Source organism: Sus scrofa, chromosome 7 (genome assembly GCF_054392235.1).
Source record: "Sus scrofa isolate SSC_HxYL_T2T_F1_AM1 chromosome 7, Sscrofa_HxYL_maternal_Yorkshire_Landrace_v2.0, whole genome shotgun sequence".
Classification (NCBI taxonomy): Eukaryota; Metazoa; Chordata; class Mammalia; order Artiodactyla; family Suidae; genus Sus; species Sus scrofa.
The window spans coordinates 47,576,191-47,594,699 of NC_139389.1; positions in this window are offsets into that span (position 1 = coordinate 47,576,191).

Consider the following 18,509-nt stretch of genomic DNA (forward strand, 5'->3'; position numbering starts at 1 on the left):
GCTGCCTGTGGAGCAGGCTTTTCCTCCTGCGGTGAACTCTCAGAGTGACCACCAGGTAATGGGAGAGGCAGTCTCGAAATGACAGGAGGGCATTTGGGGTTTTCATCAGGGGAGGGGGTGCGAGAGACCCGAAGGATGAACCCCCACCCCCCCGCCTCCGCCTCCCTCATCCCGCCCCTTTCCACTCCCAGTCTTTGAGCCTCCAGTTAGGAACTGAATGACCTTTCCGATGCTACTGTTCTCCCGGGCACTTCATGGGGGCCCATGGGATGGGGAGGCTTTGACCTTAACCTTCTCTGGACGAGGCCTTCCTGGCACTCCGCCCCCACCTGCCACCTCCTGAGAGGGACATTTAGGCCTGGTCTTGGCAAAAACATCAGCCTATGAGCCAGGCAGCCTGGTATGGTGCAGCTCAGCCACCGATCCCACAGTGACCTTGAGAAGCCATTTGCTCTCTGGGCCTCGGTTTCCCCACGTGTAAAATGAGTTCTGTCTCCGTGGTTTGCAAATCTTTCTTTTTAAAAAAATAATCGATCCTTTTATTTAAAAAGTAACTTAGGTGGCGTCTCCACTGGTAACACAGGAAAACCTGGGGCTTCTATGGTGAAATTAGAAGTGGGGCCCAGAGGCCCCGTGTTGAATCCGTCACACACGCGTGCGTGCGCAGACACACGTGTGCATAGAGATCGCTCCAGGGCCCTCTGGAGAGCACGTACTTAACCAGCCTCTGAACCCTGAAATCCCCTGTGCAAACACTCAGGGGCCCTGCCAGAGCCGGGAACTCTGGAACCGCGGGCTGCTGACCCCTCTGAGGATGTGACAGTGACTGTGGGCCACTTGGGTGTACAGGGAGCACAGCCAAGGGGTCACGGAGTCGGGGTGGCAGGAGCTGGTGGTAGAGGAAGTCCTTTCAACACAGGGTTGTTCCACTGAGGCTGGGCAGAGGCCTGGATCCGTGTGAAGCCTCCGTGCCTCTCTGCTCACCTGAGCCAGAAGTCAAGCAGGCTTGTTGGGCGCTGGGCCCCCTCAGCTGAAGGGAGGGGGGACAAGTGGGGGCTGAGTGCCCTTGCCTGGCGGGACGGGCAGCGGGTACCTGTGGGAGCCTCTGGCAGCCTTTCTTTGGAATCCCTCTCGCCGTGCCCAGGACAAGGGCTGGAGTGGCCGGGATGGGGGCTGAGCACCAGGGAGCCCCAGTGAGGTAGCATACCCTGCTACAGGAGACACGGGGAACCTCACGGCACCCCTAAAACTGGAAGCTTGAGGATGTGGTGGAGAATACAAGTGGGAGGGGGCCCATCAGGCTCTGGTGACAGGAAGGCAAGAGTGAGAACCTGGTGCCACACAAGGAAAAAAATGGCACCGTTAAGAGGCAGGCCTGGGTGTGGGGTCCCAGCCTAGTGCAGCGGGGAGGGTCCCTCTAAGGTCAGGGAGCAGCAAAAGCAGCCCAGTCCCTCCAGGCGGAAGGAGGGACTGTGCTCAGGGGACACCTGGCAAAGAAGGTGTCACGCCCTTGTTTACACATCTAGATGGCCCTGGAGAGGCCATTGTTCCCAATTTCCCTCAGGGAGATGTTGAAGTCTCCCGCAGCCTACCTCCCCATCCTCTGTCACATGCACACACACACAGACTGGCATTTGTCCCCTAGAGACTTCACAGCCTTAGCCTTGGAAAGTCCTGGATCGCTGCTATGTGCCAGGCGCAGCTCTGGCTACTGGGGGCTCCAGGAATAGAAGAGTCAACCTAGGTCTCTGCCCTCGTGGTGCTCACATTCTAGAGAGGGAGGGACAGGGGGACAAGTCACAAACGAATAAAGTTCAGGTCATGATGAGACAACCATTGGAGTGGAGAGTACTGGGTGGGTGGGGCTGCTTAGATGGGATCACCCAAGAATGTCTCTGTGATGAGGTGACATTTCAGTGGAGACCTGAGCTACGAGAAGAGAGTTGTGCTTTGGGGCCAGAAGGACTCCAATATGTACAATATTTTTAAATGGAAAGGATTTCAGCAGGAAAAAATGTGGGTCCATAAACATTAAAGAGCAGGGACATGAGAGCTGTTTCTGGGGAGTTCCTGTCGTGGCTCAGTGGTTAACGAATCCAGCTAGGAACCATGAGGTTGCGGGTTCGATCCCCGGCCTCGCTCAGTGGGTTAAGCATCCGGCTTTGCCGTAAGCTGTGGTGTAGGTCGCAGACGCGGCTCAGATCCTGCGTTGCTGTGGCTGTGGTGTAGGCCAGTGGCTATAGCTCCGATTCGACCCCTAGCCTGGGAACCTCCATATGCTGCAGGAGCGGCCCTAGAAAAGGCAAAAAGACAAAAAAAAAAAAAAAAAAAAAAAAAAAGCTGTTTCTGGAGCATCTGTTATATGTCCAGCGTAGTGGCAGGACATTCACATTCATCTCCTACTTCCCTCTTCCGAACCCTTGTGTCAAATAGTATTATCTTCATTTTATAGATAAGAAATATGAAAGCCCTCAGAGGTTAATGTTTCGTTCATTTAAAAGGGCGTATTGGGTTTTAGCCTCTGAAAATAATAATAAATAATAATAATAAATCCCATACGGGCTGTGCCCTCTTAGATCCTACAGTCTGTGGGAGCACAGAGAAGGATCAGGAGGGCTTCCTGGAGGCGTCTATGTCTAAGTTGAGTCTGAAAGGATGAGGAGGGGGTGACAGTGAAAGTGATGAGACACGGTGGGAACAGAGGGGTAGCACCAGTGGCAGGGATGCCCAGGGGCAGAAGTAAAGGACTGAGGAGTGGGTCCTACCTGGCTGCCTACTCAGCAGCCTGAGGGGGCTGGGGTGGTAAATGAGGACCCTGCAGGCAGGTGGAGGTGGGGAGGAGGGCAGAGGGGGATGCCTGGTGTGGCTATTAGGTCAGGAGTTCAGCCGAGGCCTCTTCCAAGGCTCTGGTGACCTGGCCACCCATGAGTGACAAGGTTAATGGCAAGAGGGTGGTGCCAGCCAATAGCGAGGACAACTCACACAGGCTCACACACTACATGCACACACACAGATGGGCACATGCCCACCACTGATGCACAAACACACGTGCAGCTGGTCTGTATTGATGAGGGGCGGGGAGGATGAGGGTCCGAGACCGTAGAACAGCAGGACCCCAGCACAGCTCTGTCCTCAGGCCCTGGAGCCCCAGGGCAGACACCCCTCCACAGTCCCCTCCCAGGCTCTCCGGCCCCTTGCCCTCCCCCTCCTCCCCAAGTGCTCAGAGATCTCACCGCTCACACTCACCGGGGATGCAGAATCCAGACTCAGAGCCAACCCTGCTGGCTGGCGTGAGCCACATTGGAGATGAGCAACCACAGGGCCAGTGCAAGGACTCAAACGGGAGCACAGCCATGCGACAGCCCAAACACAGGCTGGGAGAGGCCACGTGGAAGATGGGTTCAGAGGAGCATTCCTGGGAAGAATGCCTTTGTCTCCCAGGGCAAGCAGCAGCTGGAGAGAGGGCTACCCCCTACCCCGAGCTGACCAGCGCCCCCCCCCCGCCCCCCGGGAGCAGTGGGTCCAGACCTGAGCATCTCCATTTCAAGAGGACAATGACAGAAAGTGACAGGGCAGGGAGGAGTCCAGAAACCCCGTCCTATGAGGAGCTACCAAAAGGATGTTGAGCCCCAGATAGTTACGGCCCAGGCACCCAGGAGTCTCGCGCTCCAGCCAGGACCTTTGCATGGGCCTTGTCCCCCACTGGCAGCCTTCCTTCTTAGCTAGTCAGCCCTGCCCGCCCCTCGCATCAGCTCAATCTTGCTGACCTCTCTGCGGATTATATCGCGTTTTTTATGTGCTCTGCCTACCATCTTGCCCCGGTCTCAGGGGTCACTTACCAGAGGCAGCTTTATAGTTTTCTATGGAATTACTCTGTGCAAGGTGTCTCTGTCACTGGACTGTGAGCACTGTGAGGTCAGGGCTGAATGTGCTGTTGCTCACACAGAAAGAGAGAAAGAAAGAGAGAAAGAGAGAAAGGAAGGAAGGAAGGAGGAAGGAAGGAAGGAAGGAAGGAAGGAAGGAAGGAGAGAGAAAGAGAGAAAGAAGGAAAGAAAGAAAGAAAAAGAAAGAAAGAAAGAAAAAGAAAGAAAGAAAGAGAGAGAGAGAGAGAGAGAGAGGGAGGGAGGGAGGGAGGGAGAGGGAGATGGGTGTACCTTGAGCCCTCCAAGGGTTGCCATATAAAAGAGGATTATGAAGATCCTGTCGTGGCGCAGTGGAAACGAATCCAACTAGGAATCATGAGGCTACGGGTTCAATCCCTGGCCTCGCTCAGTGGGTTAAGGATCTGGCATCTCTGTGAGCTGTGGGGTAGGTCGCAGATGCAGCTTGGATCTGGCGTTTCTGTGGCCCTGGCATAGGCCAGCAACTACAGCTCCGATGAGACCCCTAGCCTGAGAACCTGCATATGCTGCGGGTGCAGCCCTAAAGTGACAAAAGACAAAAAAAATAAAAATGAAAAAAAAAATTTAAATACAAGAGGATTAAACTGGTTTTCCAGGGGCAGAAGGACTACCGGCAGAAGATCAACTTAAGAAGTCAGATTTCAAAGGATCAACAGTACATTTTTAAGAGTCAGCTGTCACAGTGTGGACTGGGCTGCCCCAGAAGACTGTGAGCTTCTCAGGATGAGTTTGAGCAGAACCAAGAGGAGTCCTTCTCAGAGGTGCTATTACTTGAATAAACGAAGTCACCCCTGAGAGATGAAGGAGTGAATGAAAGAATGAAAAATGGCAGCTACTCCAGAGCATTGAACACCCTGGCTGGAGACATCTGATCTTTGTCCCAGACCTGAGTCTGTGAGGCTGGCTCTGCCTGACCCCAGCTGGACACGGAGCCGTGGGCCTGTCCTCTGGGCGCTCTGCCTAGTGAGAGATGCACGCAGCACACGCACATATAGGAAAGCACACCTCTGCTCCAACCGGCAGTGCCAGATGTGTGGTGCCAAATGACGCTCACAGCGGAGCCAGGAGAGAGGCTTCTTGGGAACAGTTCAGCCCTGAACCACCACACCTCCCAGTTTTCTCGAGGAGACGACAGTCTGGAACCCCTGCTGGTTACTGAGGCCGATGCCCCTGTGGCAGCTTCCTCCTCAGGGTCGAGGGTTTGATCGGAAAGGAAGAACTTGGCAGCTACCCTCAGTTGACAATGACCTGGCCTGCAGAGCCTGGGGTGGGCAGGGACTGCACCCTGGTTCTGAGCCTCCCGCCCTGGCAAATTCAGAAGCCTAAGACATATGCCGAGCCCATGCCTGGATGCACCTGCCCATCCCCGTGAGCCTCCGAGAGCAGGATCTTACGTACCTCTATCCCACCCCTGACACAGAGCAGGCGCCTAGCACAGGGGCCAGGGCTGGCAGGGCTCGGACAGAAAGGGGTGCTCTGCTCAGGGAGACAGAGATGGAGCACCTTTCTTTCGGGGTGCAGTGGCATTGAGACAGGAACTGGGAAGAGCCTGGAGCCCCCTGGAGCCCCCAAGGTGGGGATTAGGTTGGATTTGTCTTCCATCCATGCTCGGAGCCTGCCCTGTCTCCAGCAGCCCTGCTGTGGCCGATGACCCATCAGTGACTCACGGCCAGCTGTGGGCATGGAACGGAGAAAGTGGCCCCCAGCTGAGCTCATGGACTCACAATTAGCCCTCTACACCCCCTCACCACCAGCAGCCTCCCAGCCTCCACGCACGCACGTCCCAGGCTGCCTTTCCCAACCACAGCGTGCCTTTCGCTGCTTATTTTAGCCTGATGAAGCCTCTTGAAATGTCAGAGCTGGAACCACGCTCGGGATCATGCAGTTCAACCCTTTCATTCAACCAGGGAGGAAATGGGGATTCAGAGAGAGTAAGTGACGTGTTTTAAGTCATACAGCTAATTGGTGGTCTGACCAGAAATTGACTGCCGGCTTGGGGGGGTGCCAAATCCAGCTGTCCTGAACTCGAGGTGGGGGTGGCATGGGGTAGGCTGCAGTATCCTGATTGCCGATTTTTGGAGCCAGCGTATCTGGATTTGAATCCCAATTTGCCAGATACGAACTGGGAGACTATAGGCAAGTTAGCCTCTCCTCACCTCTGTTTCCCCATCTGTAAAATGGGGCTAACAATGGTACCTACCTCCAAGGTCAGTGTGAAGATTGACTGAATTAATATATCTGGTTTGGTTTTTTTGTTTTGTTTTCGTATTTTTGTTTTTGTTTTTGTTTTGCGTTTTAGGGCTGCATGCATGGCATATCCAGGTTCCCAGGCTAGGAGTCAAATCAGAGATGCAGCTGCTGGCCTACACCACAGCCACAGCAATGCAGGATCCAAGCCATATCTGCCACCTACACCATGGCTCAAGGCAACGCCAGACACTTAACCCACTGAGCGAGGCCAGGGATCGAACCTGCATCCTCACAGATCCTAGTCGGGTTCGTTACCATTGAGACACAACAGGAACTCCAATACATCTCCATTGCTGAGAGCAATGCTGGGCACAGAATGAGCACTCAGAACATGTCAGCTAAGATCCTTGGGTGCTCGGTAGAGTCACCAAGATTTGGTCACTGGTGCACGAAGTCCAAAACTTGGGTTTTATCAGTTTGCCCCAGGGTGAGCCGCTTCTAGGAGGCTGGATGTAAAACCAAACCAGACTTATAGCAAATGGATGGATGATGTTACCATGGGGACAGAGGTTGCTGTCAAAGGACTACAGTGGCCACAGTGGCTGCCTCCAGCTCTGGCAGCCACTGCCTGAGATCTAAAGGGTACAGAACTCACAGCAAGGGCACCTGGAGAGGCTCAGGGCTGTTCAAGCTGCGTGAGCTTGAAGGAACCCCCTTTTGAACTCAAGAACGAGCTTCTGGAGTTCCCATCGTGGTGCAGCGGAAATGAATCTGACTAGGAACCATGAGGTTGCGGGTTCGATCCCTGGCCTTGCATAGTGGGTTAAGGATCCGGCGTTGCCGTGAGCTGTGGTGTAGGTTGCAGATGTGGCTCGGATCCCGCGTGGCTGTGGCTGTGGTGGAGGCCGGTGGCTACAGCTCCCATTAGACCCCTAGCCTGGGAATCTCCATATGCTGTGGGTGCAGCCCTAAAAGAACAAAAAGACAAAAAGACAAAAAAGAAAAAAAAAAAAGAACAAGCTTCTGTTCGTCTGTGAAATGGGGGAAGTCATAGCCTCTAACTCACAGGGTGGTGGGGTGCATTGTGATCAGGAGCACAGTACCTTTCCGGCCCTCCTCCCTCGCCCTCTTGAGGCCCGTTGTCTCCATTTACAGCAGCCTCCCCTGGACCCAGTTGGATAAATATTGACAAATTCCTCTCCTTCCACGTTCCTCCTGTATCAGTCACCAAAGCCCTGACACCTCACTCAGGATGAACTCTGATCCCAGAATACGTACAAGATGTGGGGTGGTCTCATTCCAGCCCTGGAGATGCTTGTTGAATGGATAACTCAGTCAGTCAATGCATGGAGCCATTCCCAGAACCTCCTGAAAACTCACCCTGAGTTCCCAACATCAGGCAATGACACTCCAGTGTTCCCAGAACCCAAGCCACACGCTACCTCTGAGGAAAGGCTTCTCTGTAGCCGTCTCCCTGACCTTGGCCATCTCTCACGCACTCGGCAACCTTTCCCACCCCCACCATCCTGATGTGCCCAGCAGGTGTGTTTGCAACCTCCCCCAGCAGAAGCGATGCTGCATGTGGGCAGGAGCATAGCCACTGCCCACATGCCTGTTGATCAGTCTCCAGCCCTCTCCTGCTCCACAAGTCACAGCTGTCCCCTATTCACCCCACCCACCCTCCTATGATGGCCAGCATAAGAACACGAGGGAGTTCCTGTTATGCTCAGTGTATCAAGGACCCAACACTCTCTCTGAGAATTTGGGTTTGATCCCTGGCCTCACTCAGTGGATTAAGGATCTGGCATTGCTGCAGGCTGCAGCACAGGTCTCAGATGAAGCTCCTAGTTGACTCCCTAGCCTGAGAACTTCCATATACCACAGGCGTGGCCACAAAAACAAAAAATGGACATTGACTTTTTAATTTGCTGTTCCGACTCCACTGATAAAGCCCATGATCCCGGCCAAACCCAGCTCTGCCCTGGCAGCCCCAACTGGCCCCTACTCCTAAGTCCTGTGGGTGGCCCAGTCTTCATTGGGAATATCACCTGCTGCCTGGACTCCAGTCCATCAGGGCAGACTGAAACCCCTCAGACTGGGAGGCTAATCGGAGCTAGCTAGGAGTCTGTGCCCATTTGAAGGCTGGGATGCTGGACTCTAGTTCTGTGCTCCAGTTTGGTTCCGGCTTTTTCCCCCCATCATTGACCCACTGCCCAGACCTCTGCATGGTTCTGGGTCACTGATGGTCCCTACATAGGAACCAGAGGATTCCAAGAGTATCTGAGCTTAGCAGATCCTAAGGAATTGCCCAGTCTGGTGGAAATGCTCCTAGAGGGTTTGAAAATGTGCTAATCTTTTTTTTTTTTTTTTTTTTGGTCTTTTTTTAGGGCCGCATCCACAGCACATGGAGGTTCCCAGGCTAGGGGTCCAGTTGGAGCTGTAACTGCCGGCCTACACCACAGCCACAGCAACACCAGATCCGAGATGTGTCTGGGACCCACACCACGGCAATGCCAGATCCTTAACCCACTGAGCAAGGCCAGGGATTGAACCCGCAACCTCATGGTTCCTAGTCAGATTCATCTCCGCTCTGCCACGAAGGGAACTCCTGAAATGTGCTGATTTTATTCACCGTAACAATGATGAATGCTCTGGCATCAGGTGCTGTGGACCAGAGATGCTACCTGTCCCACGATGCACAAGGCAGTCTGCACGACGAAGAGTTGCACCCCTTTCTCCATTGGAGAAACACTGATTCTGATCAAAGGTACTTACTGTGCAGTCAGAGTAACTAAGAGCCACAGAAGATAAGGGACCAGCCCAAAATTACATGACAAATTTGTCTTAGGGGCAATCCAATGAGGAGAACCCAGGAGAATTTTTTTTTTTTTTAAGAATTTCAATGTTGAGAGTTCCCATTGTGGCACAGCAGAAACGAATCCGACTAGGAATCATGAGGTTGCAGGTTTGATCCGTGGCCTCGCTCAGTGGGTTATGGATCCAGCATTGCCGTGAGCTGTGGTGTAGGTTGCAGACACGGCTCAGATCTGGTTTTCTGTGGCTCTGGCCTAGGCCGGCAGCTGTAGCTCCAATTTGACCCCTAGCCTGGGAACCTCCTCCATATGCTGCAGGTGTGGCCCTAAAAAGCAAAAACAAAAACAAAAACACACAAAAAAAGGAATTTCAGGGTCATCTGTTCAAAATCTAGCAGCAGTCACCAAATTTGAGACACTATGAGAGAGTCAAAGACGAATGTGAGGAGTTTCCTTGTGGCCTAGCATTTAGGGACTCCTGTTGTCACTGCTGTGGCTCGGGTTCCAACCCTGGCCCAGGATCTCCCTTATGCCATGGGCACCCGCCCCTCCAAAAAAAAGACTAATGTGAAAGGGTCACAGACATGTCCTATGAGCTGAGATTTGGAGGTTGGCTCATGGGCCTGTGACTTCTGTAAGTGGGGGGAAAAGTAACGGGGAATGATGGGACATGAGGACTGGTGCTGCCCAGGAAAGAAAGTGCACAGGCTCTGGGGAGGAAGCAGTGGAGAATGGGGAGAATGAAAGGTGACTTTGAGACTAGATCACAAAGAACTTTGCATGTCAACAGAGGGTTGGAAGTTTCTGCTACAGGCAATGGGGAGACACTGAAAATATCAGAGTGGGAGGTGGGCCATGATGCCCTCTACCTAATAGCAAGGTTACTGAGGCTGCCTGTGGAGAAGCAATGGAGGGAAATTATGCGGACAGGAAACCACTGTCAGAACAGTCATTGTGAAAGACACACATGAGATCATGGCTGAGAACAGGGTCAAGGAGATGAGGCGAGAGAATGGAGACTCCCTCAGAGCCAGACAACGTTGCAGGGATTGGTGGATGTCCTTATCATTCAAACAAGGAATATTGTCTGGTTTTGAGTCACTCTGGAAGTGGATCCAAAGGAAAGGATTTGGATATAGTTTATTTGGAAGATGAGCTCAATGAGTAACAGTGGAGGAGTGAGGAAATCGGGCAGGAAAGGGAAGATAGGGGAAAAAAAGTGTCTGGTATCCAGCCAACCCCGTGGGCAACTAGAGATAAATCTTGCTGGAAATCTCTGGGAGATGGTAGAGAACACACACTTCTGAGTTAATCCTTAAAGGGCAAAGGAATTGGGAGTGTTTATCCACTGACTCACACCAGTTGTTGAGGGTTGCTCCTGGGAGCATTAACTCACTGGCACTTTTGGAATGCTTCACATGCAGGAGCAGGCTCTGCAGCCAGAAAAAGTCCTCAGGTATAGTCTTGGGTGCTTGCAAGTGGAAGCTACCAGGTAGCTGTGTAGGCAAATGGTGAGTACTTATAAGATGGCTCAAGGCACTGATAGTATCTGCAACACACATTTTTTACATACAAGCGGAATGAGTTAGCCAAGATGGCTTCCTGTCTAGAAATGACTCCATAAGTGAACCAGGTAGGATATTTCTGAGAGGGGGCCCTGCCAGCTGAAATGTCTCTCTTCTGTGGCCTGAGGAAGGCAGAGAAGGAATCTGAAGTACAATACTTAGTTCTATCAATTTTTGCTTTATGTATTTTGATGCCAAGTTATTGATTGCATACAAACGTAGAGCTATTATATCTTCCTAGTAAATGAAACTTGATTTCATTATGAAGTATCTCTAGGGAGGTCCCTGGTGGCCCAGTGATTAAGGATGTCACTGCTGTGGCTCAAGTTCAATCCCTGGCCTGGGAATTTTCGCACGCCATGGGTGTAGCAAATTAAAAAAAACAAAAGTTAAGTATCTCTATACCTAGTACTATTTAGAAATCTAGCTTATTGCTACATTTTTGCTTTTGTTAGTGTTGTATGTTGTATCTTTTCTCATCCTTTATCTTTCTTCATCTATATATTTCAAGTACCCCTTTGTAAGCAGTGTATAGTTGAATGTTGGTTCTTATCCAAAATAAGTCTAAAAATATGAATGCCGTTGCCTTTTAATGGGAAAATTTCACATATAATAAAATTATTTTTATATTTGGGTTTAAAATCTACTGTTTTCTTTTCTTTTTTTATCTTGGTTTCTATATGTCATACCTACTCTATGTTCCTTTTTCCCTCCTTTCTTTGCCCTTGTTAGAATTATTTTATTCAAGTAGCCTTATCTATTAGTTTGAAAGTTATTCACTCTCTTATAATTCCTTAGTAGCTATTCAGAGATTACAGAATGCATTCTTTTTTTTCTTTTTCTTTTTTTTTTTTTTTTTTTTTTTTTTTTTTGGTCTTTTTGCCTTTTCTAGGGCCGCTCCTGCAGCATATGGAGGTTCGCAGACTAGGGGTCCAATCGGAGCTGCAGCCACCGGCCTACGCCAGAGCCACAGCAATGCAGGATCCGAGCCGCGTCTGCAACCTACACCACAGCTCATGGCAACGCCAGATCCTTAACCCATTGAGCAAGGCCAGGGATCGAACCTGTAACTTCATGGTTCCTAGTCAGATTCGTTAACCACTGAGCCACGACAGGAACTCCTACAGAATGCATTCTTAACAAATCCTCACATTTGATTCTTTTACCATCTTCCCTTCCCGAAATGTAGGCAAGGACTTTAGGGCCTTAACTCCCCTCAAACACAATTATATTGTTGGTTTCCTACACAGCCAATGTTATTTGATAGTTATCCATATAGTTACCATTTTCATTGGTCTTCATTCCTGCCTGTATCTTTGATCTTCCATTTGGGATTATTTCCTTCTGCCTAAAAATATCCTATTAATATGAGCTTACTGGTGATTAATTCTTGCAATTTTTATTAGTCTCAGTATATATTTATTTCATTTTCACTTGAATATTTTCTTATGGGTATTGAAAAATAAGTTGGTGGCTATTTTCTTTCAGCCTGCTGAAAAATCTCATTGTCTTCTGGCTCCTATTGTTTCCACTAAGAAATCTATTGTAGGGAGTTCTTGCTGTGGCTCAGGAGAAATGAACCCAGCTAGGATCCATGAGAATGCAGGTTCAATCCCTGGCCTCGCCCACTGGGTCAATGATCTGGAGTTGCCATGAGCTCTGGCATAGGTTGTTGCTGTAGATATGGCATAGGCAGGCAGCGGTAGCTCCAATTCGACCTCTGCAACACCTAGCTTGGGAACTTCTATATGCCACAGGTGTGGCACTAAAAAGAGAAAAAGAGAAATCTATTGTATATCCAATTTGTTGTCCCTTTGAAGGTAATCTGTGTTTTTCTCTGTTTTTAGGATCTTTCTTTGTCTTTGATTTTCAGCTTTTCGTTTTACTCTGATAGTAAAGATGTACTTTCTTGTTTTGCTCTGATAAGCCTAGGTTTATATTTCTTCTTACTTATCCCAACTTAGTTTCTTAGATCTTCCTGAAAATATGGATTGGTGTCTTTCATCAGTTTTTGAAAGATCTCAGCCATTATGTCTTCATATATTTCTTCTACCCCATTCTCTTAAGCCTTCTTATTAGTTCCTCTGACCTATTAAACCCTCCTTTATATTTTCTGTCCTTCTACCTTTCCATGCTTCGTTCTAGATTTTTGTTTGTTTGTTTTTTTGTTTGTTTTGTCTTTTTAGGGCTGCACCCACGGCATATAGAAATTACCAGGCTAGGGGTCAAATCGGAGCTGTAGCTTCCAGCCTATAACACAACAATACAGAATCCGAGCCATATCTGCAAACTATACCAAAGCTCATGGCAATGCTGGATCCTTAACCTAACCACTGAGCAAGGCCATGGATTGAACCCACATCTTCATGTATACTAGTCAGGTTCATTATCATTGAGCCATGATGATGGGAACTCCCATTCTGGTTATTTTTTTCTCATCTAGCTTCTAATTGACTAATTCTTTATTCAACTTTGTCTAATATGCTGTTAAACCTATCCTTTGAATTCTTAGTGTCAGGTATTATAATTTTCAGTTTTAAAATGTCCATTTAGAAGAAACAGCTTCTATTCTCTTCCAAAATTCTTTTTTTTCTTCCAGTTTTATTAAGATATAATTGACATTCAGCACAATATGTGTTTCAGGTGTATGGATAATGATTTGATTTACATGCGTCATGAAATGATTATCTCAGTAAGTTTGGTGCATATCTGTCATCTCATATAAATACAAAATTAAAGAAATAGAAAAAATTTTACTCGTGGTGAGAAGTCTTAGGAGTTACTCTCTTAGAAACTTTCATATACAACATACAGCAGTGTTAATTATATTTATCATATTATATGTTACATCCCTAGTGCTTTTTTATCTTATAACTGGAAGTTTGTACTTTTTTGACTGCCTTTATTCAAATCCCCCTCCCCTCCTCCCCACCTTTGGCAGCCACAAAGCTTATCTCTTTTTCTATGAGACTGGCTTGTTTGTTTGTTTGTGTTTGAAGTATAAATGACCTACAATACTACGTTAGTTCCTGTTGCACAACATAGTGATTCGGCATTTATATGCATTTCAAAATGATTGCAATGATAAGTCTCATTATGATATACCATCATACAAAAGTATTACAGTCATTGCCTCTGTTCCCCACACTGTACATTTCATAACCATGATTCATGTATTTTGCAACTGAAAATTTATACCTCTTAATCCCCTTCATCTATTTCTTTCCTTTCCCACCTCTGGCAACCACCTGTTTGCTCTCTGTATCTAATAGCTCTGTTTCTGTTTTTTTATGTTTGTTTCTTTGCTTTGTTTTTAGATTCCACACATAAATGAAATCATGCAGTGTTTGTCTTTCTCTGACTTCTTTCACTTAGCATGATACCCTCTAGGTCCATCCATATTGTCACAACCAGTGAGATTTCATTACTTTTTTGGCTGAGTGAGATATAGATATATAGAGATATACCACATTTTCTTTACCCATTCATTTGTTGGTGGACACTGCATTGCTTCCACATCTTGACTATAATATATAATGTTGCAACCAACATAAGAGCACATATATTTTTTCTTGTACTTTTCTCTCCCTCTCTCTCTCTCTCTTTTTCTTTTTCTTTTTTCTTTTTTTTTTCTTTTTTTAAGGCCCCATCCAAGGCATATGGAAGTTCTCAGGCTAGGGATTGAATCGGAGCTGCACCTGGGGGCCTACACCGCAGCCACAGCAATGCCAGATCCAAGCCATATCTTTGACCTACATCACAGGCTCATGGCAATATTGGATTCTTATCCCTCTGAGTGAGACCAGGGATTGAACCCTCATCTTCACGGATACTAATCAGATTCTTTTCTGCTTAGCGCCACAATGGGAACTCCAAGAGCACATGTATCTTTTCTAATTAGTGTTTTGGTTTTCTTCAGCTAAATACCCAGAAGTGGAATTGCTGGATCATATGGAATTCTATTTTTAATTTTTTGAGGCATCTCCATACTGTTTTCCACAGTGGCTCCATCAGCTTACATTTCCTCCAAAGTACACAGGGTTTCCTTTTCTCCACATCCTTGTCAAGCTGCCAAAATTCTTAATTATGTCTTTTATCTCCTTGATCATGCTAAGCATTGTATTTTTATTTATTTTTTTTTTTTTTTTTTGCTATTTCTTGGGCCGCTCCCGCAGCATATGGAGGTTCCCAGGCTAGGGTTCTATCGGAGCTGTAGCCGCCGGCCTCCACCACAGCCACAGCAACACCAGATCCCAGCGGCATCTGCGACCTACACCACAGCTCACAGCAATACCGGGTCCTTAACCCACTGAGCAAGGCCAGGGATTGAACCCTCAACCTCATGGTTCCTAGTCGGATTCGTTAACCACTGCACCACGACGGGAATTCTGCATTATATTTTTAAATTTTAAATCTGCCTGCATAACTCCAGCATCTAGAGAGGATGTTATGTATGTTTTTCCTGTATATCTGTTCATGTTGTCTCATAATGGGTCTGCTTTTGTTTCTTAGTTTTTGGGGGGAGACTTGGTTTTGGGTTTTTTTGTTGTTTTTGTTTTTTGTAGGGGTTTTCTGTGTGCGTGCGCATGTGCAGGCACCCTGGGCATCGACTTTGCAAAATCCTTTATCTTAACATCGGGATGATACCTTCTTCCAGAGAGGATTTACAAGAGCCTGAAGGCACTAACAATATTGGATCACCTTAATCCAATTTCAGGAATTGAGATGAGTCAAAGCTGAGCTGCAGCCTCTGTGAGAACCTGCCTATTTCCGGATCATCCTTTCTCCTCAGGTGCAGCCCTTAGGGATCCCGACACAAAGCAAGGGTCTTGCTAAGCCTTGTCTTTCACCCCGGAAGACCCTCAAAAGCCCTGATCCACCTTGCAGCCTCTCGGTTGCTCCCTCTCTTCCCAGAGCAAAAGCATTTCTGAAGCCAGACGCACCTCCCTAATCTTGGTCCTCTCCGTAGCCTAGCCCAATAATTCTCCACGGCCTTATTTAGCTTATCGGCCCTCAAAGACTTCATCATTGTTTTGTGTTTTCATGTACATATATATATAATTTATATTTATTTATATCTTTATATATGTGTGTGTGTGTGTGTATATATATATATATATATATATATATATATACTTTTTTTTTTAGGGCCACACTCTTGGCATATGGAGGCTCCCAGGCTAGGGGTCCAATCGGAGCTGTAGCCACTGGCCTACTCCACAGCCACAGCAACGCTGGATCCTTAACCCACTGAGCAAGGCCAGGGATCGAACCCATGACGTCATGGTTCCTAGTCAGATTTATTTCTGCTGTGCTACAACGATAACTCCACCTATATTTATGTATTTATATCTCTTCTATTACCGTCCACAGGGAGGTAATTTACCTAGTCTGCTATTTCTCAAAGCAAGCACAATGATGTATAGGAAATTTCTGAGACATTTGCAACAGCGTTAAAAAGGTGTGTGTGTGTTTTTTTAAGCCCACAGTTTACACAACACAGATCAACATGTTATGGATCATTATAACAGAGCTTATGTTTCTGAGTTTAAAAAAAAAAAAAAAAAAGGAAAGGAAAAAAAGGAGTTCCCTGGTGGCCTAGTGGTTAAAGATTCCGATTTGGTATTGTCATTGCTGTGACTCAGGTTGGATCCCAGGCCCGGGAACTTCCACATGCCACAGGCACGGCCAAAAAAAAAAGAAAAAAGATCTGATATTTTTATAGTTATTGGCTTTCATACCGAAGAGAGTTGGTCAATCTGGACAATGAGCTTTAAAAGGGCAAAGTGAAATGATGTGCTGGTTTCAGGTTTTGAAAATAAAATTAGATTCCATTTTTTTTTGTGGGTTTTTTTTTTTTTTTGTCTTTTTTTGCTATTTCTTTGGGCCGCTCCCACGGCATATGGAGGTTCCCAGGCTAGGGGTCGAATCGGAGCTGTAGCTGCCAGCCTACACCAGAGTCACAGCAACGCAGGATCCGAGCCGTGTCTGCCACCTACACCACAGCTCATGGCAATGCCGGATCGTTAACCCACTGAGCAAGGGCAGGGACCGAACCCGCAACCTCATGGTTCCTAGTCGGATTTGTTAACCACTGTGCCACGACGGGAACTCCTCCATGTTCTTTTTAAAAGAACCATGACCTGGGGAAATCAACAGAACTAGTGGCTGGGTGACACTGTATAGGAAGGGATGAAGAGTCAAGGTTGGATCTGGGGTGACAGGAGGGGAAGGAGCAGGTGGCTCTGGGCGAGCGTAATGGTTCAGCGCTGGACGCCTTCCTGGGCGGGAGAGGGTCCAGCAGGGGAGGCCGGTGTGTGGCCAGAAGTGAGGTTCTAGCTGAGTGAGCTGATCAAACAGACACATGGGCTTGGAAGCTGCATGTGCACAGAATGGACTCAGACCAGGGGAGCCCGGTGAGCGTGTACAGATGGGAGATGCCACCAGGGCACTGGCCTTTGGGGGCAGAGGGAGGCAGAACCCGTGCCAGGTGGCAGGGAGGAGGAACACATTGGCCCTGGTGGCCCTGGGAAGAGGCCCTCTCAAAGCCTTGGGGGTCATAGGGCCCATTTCCTCCAAGAGGTTGAGGCTGAGATGCGGGGGAGGCCTCTGCCGACCCCGGGAGCAGTTTCTGTAGAGTGTCGGGAACCCGGAGGCTGCAGAGATGGGTTTAGGGAGCGAGTGGGAGGCCAGGAAGCAGAGGCAATGTGCACGAACGTCTTTTTTAGAATGTGGGGGCTCTGAAGGAAGGAATCGAGTTGGTGATGAAGGGACGAGCCAGTGGGAGACCTACTGGAGGAAGTCTGTGGGCAGAAGGGACCGAGCCAGGGCGGATGAAGGGAACCAGAGAACCCCTGGAGATGGGACAAAACTGAGGGAGTCAACACCCACCCCCAAGTGGCCCGGAACCCCACCCATAACTCTGTCCCATTTTTCCCATGAGGAAAGAGGCTCAGAGAGGCAGACTGGTCCCAGTGACTACCAGAGGGACACGGGGCTGGGATGGGAACCAGGTGTGTCCGGTTACAGAGCCCACCCTTCAACCCCCAGCCCATCCACCCCCGTCGTGATTTCAGAGTTTCCATGACTTTGGCCACCCCCGTCACCACCACCCTGCCACCGTCATCACGCCCACCATGGCCGGCACTGCTGTGACCACCACCGCCACTGCCCACCCCACCACAATAATTACGCTCACCAATACGAGATTTCCTGTGCCGGACACATGCAGTTTCTGTCTTTGGGGTCTCCTATTCTAAGAACATGCAAACAACAAAATAAACTGGCAGAGAAAGTCAACCAAAGCCTTTTGATTATATGACTGGTCTGGGGCTCTGCTGGTCCCATATCATCAGAGGGCCTGCATTCCCGGCTGCTTCTTGGAGGAGGGGGCCTGTCAGAGACTGGTTTTTCCATTTGCTTGTCTTTTCCCATGGCAAATTCCATGGGCCTCCCCATCACCCATCCTGGCCACCTCCCCCCACCCCCCAAAATCCTCCATTCATTGTCTTTGAGCTGAGAAAATGAAACAGATTTTTCCAAGGGAAAATCCTTAAGGAGGGGAGTGTGTGCCGAGGGATTAGGGCTGGGCTGAGGCCCAGCCTTTCTTGGTCCTCCTCCGAGACACTGGGTTTCCTGCAGGGACATGCTCCCATGCACCACGGCCCCCTTCCCTCCCCCAGTTCACCACCCCTCTCCCTGGTACAATGAGGGACAGGAAGCCCAGGGCCACCGCCTGGCCCCTCCACTCCCGTGTGCCCTCGGGCCCCGGACCCTCCCCAGCCCTTCCCGCAGTCCTGGTATCCCAGGTCCCCAGGCCTCAGGCCTGGAGAGATGGAGGTCTGGGGTGTACAGGCAGATGTGGTGGGGAGGCGTAAGGCCTGAGGATGCTCAGAGAAGTTTCCATGCTGAGTAGCGTGTGCTGAGCTGTTCTGCCAGTTCCCCCTCCTTACTAATCCCAGGATTAGAGTAAGTGGAATCCGGGCACACAGGAGACTGGGAATGGGGCACGGCGAGGGGAAGGGGACCAGGCAGGCTTG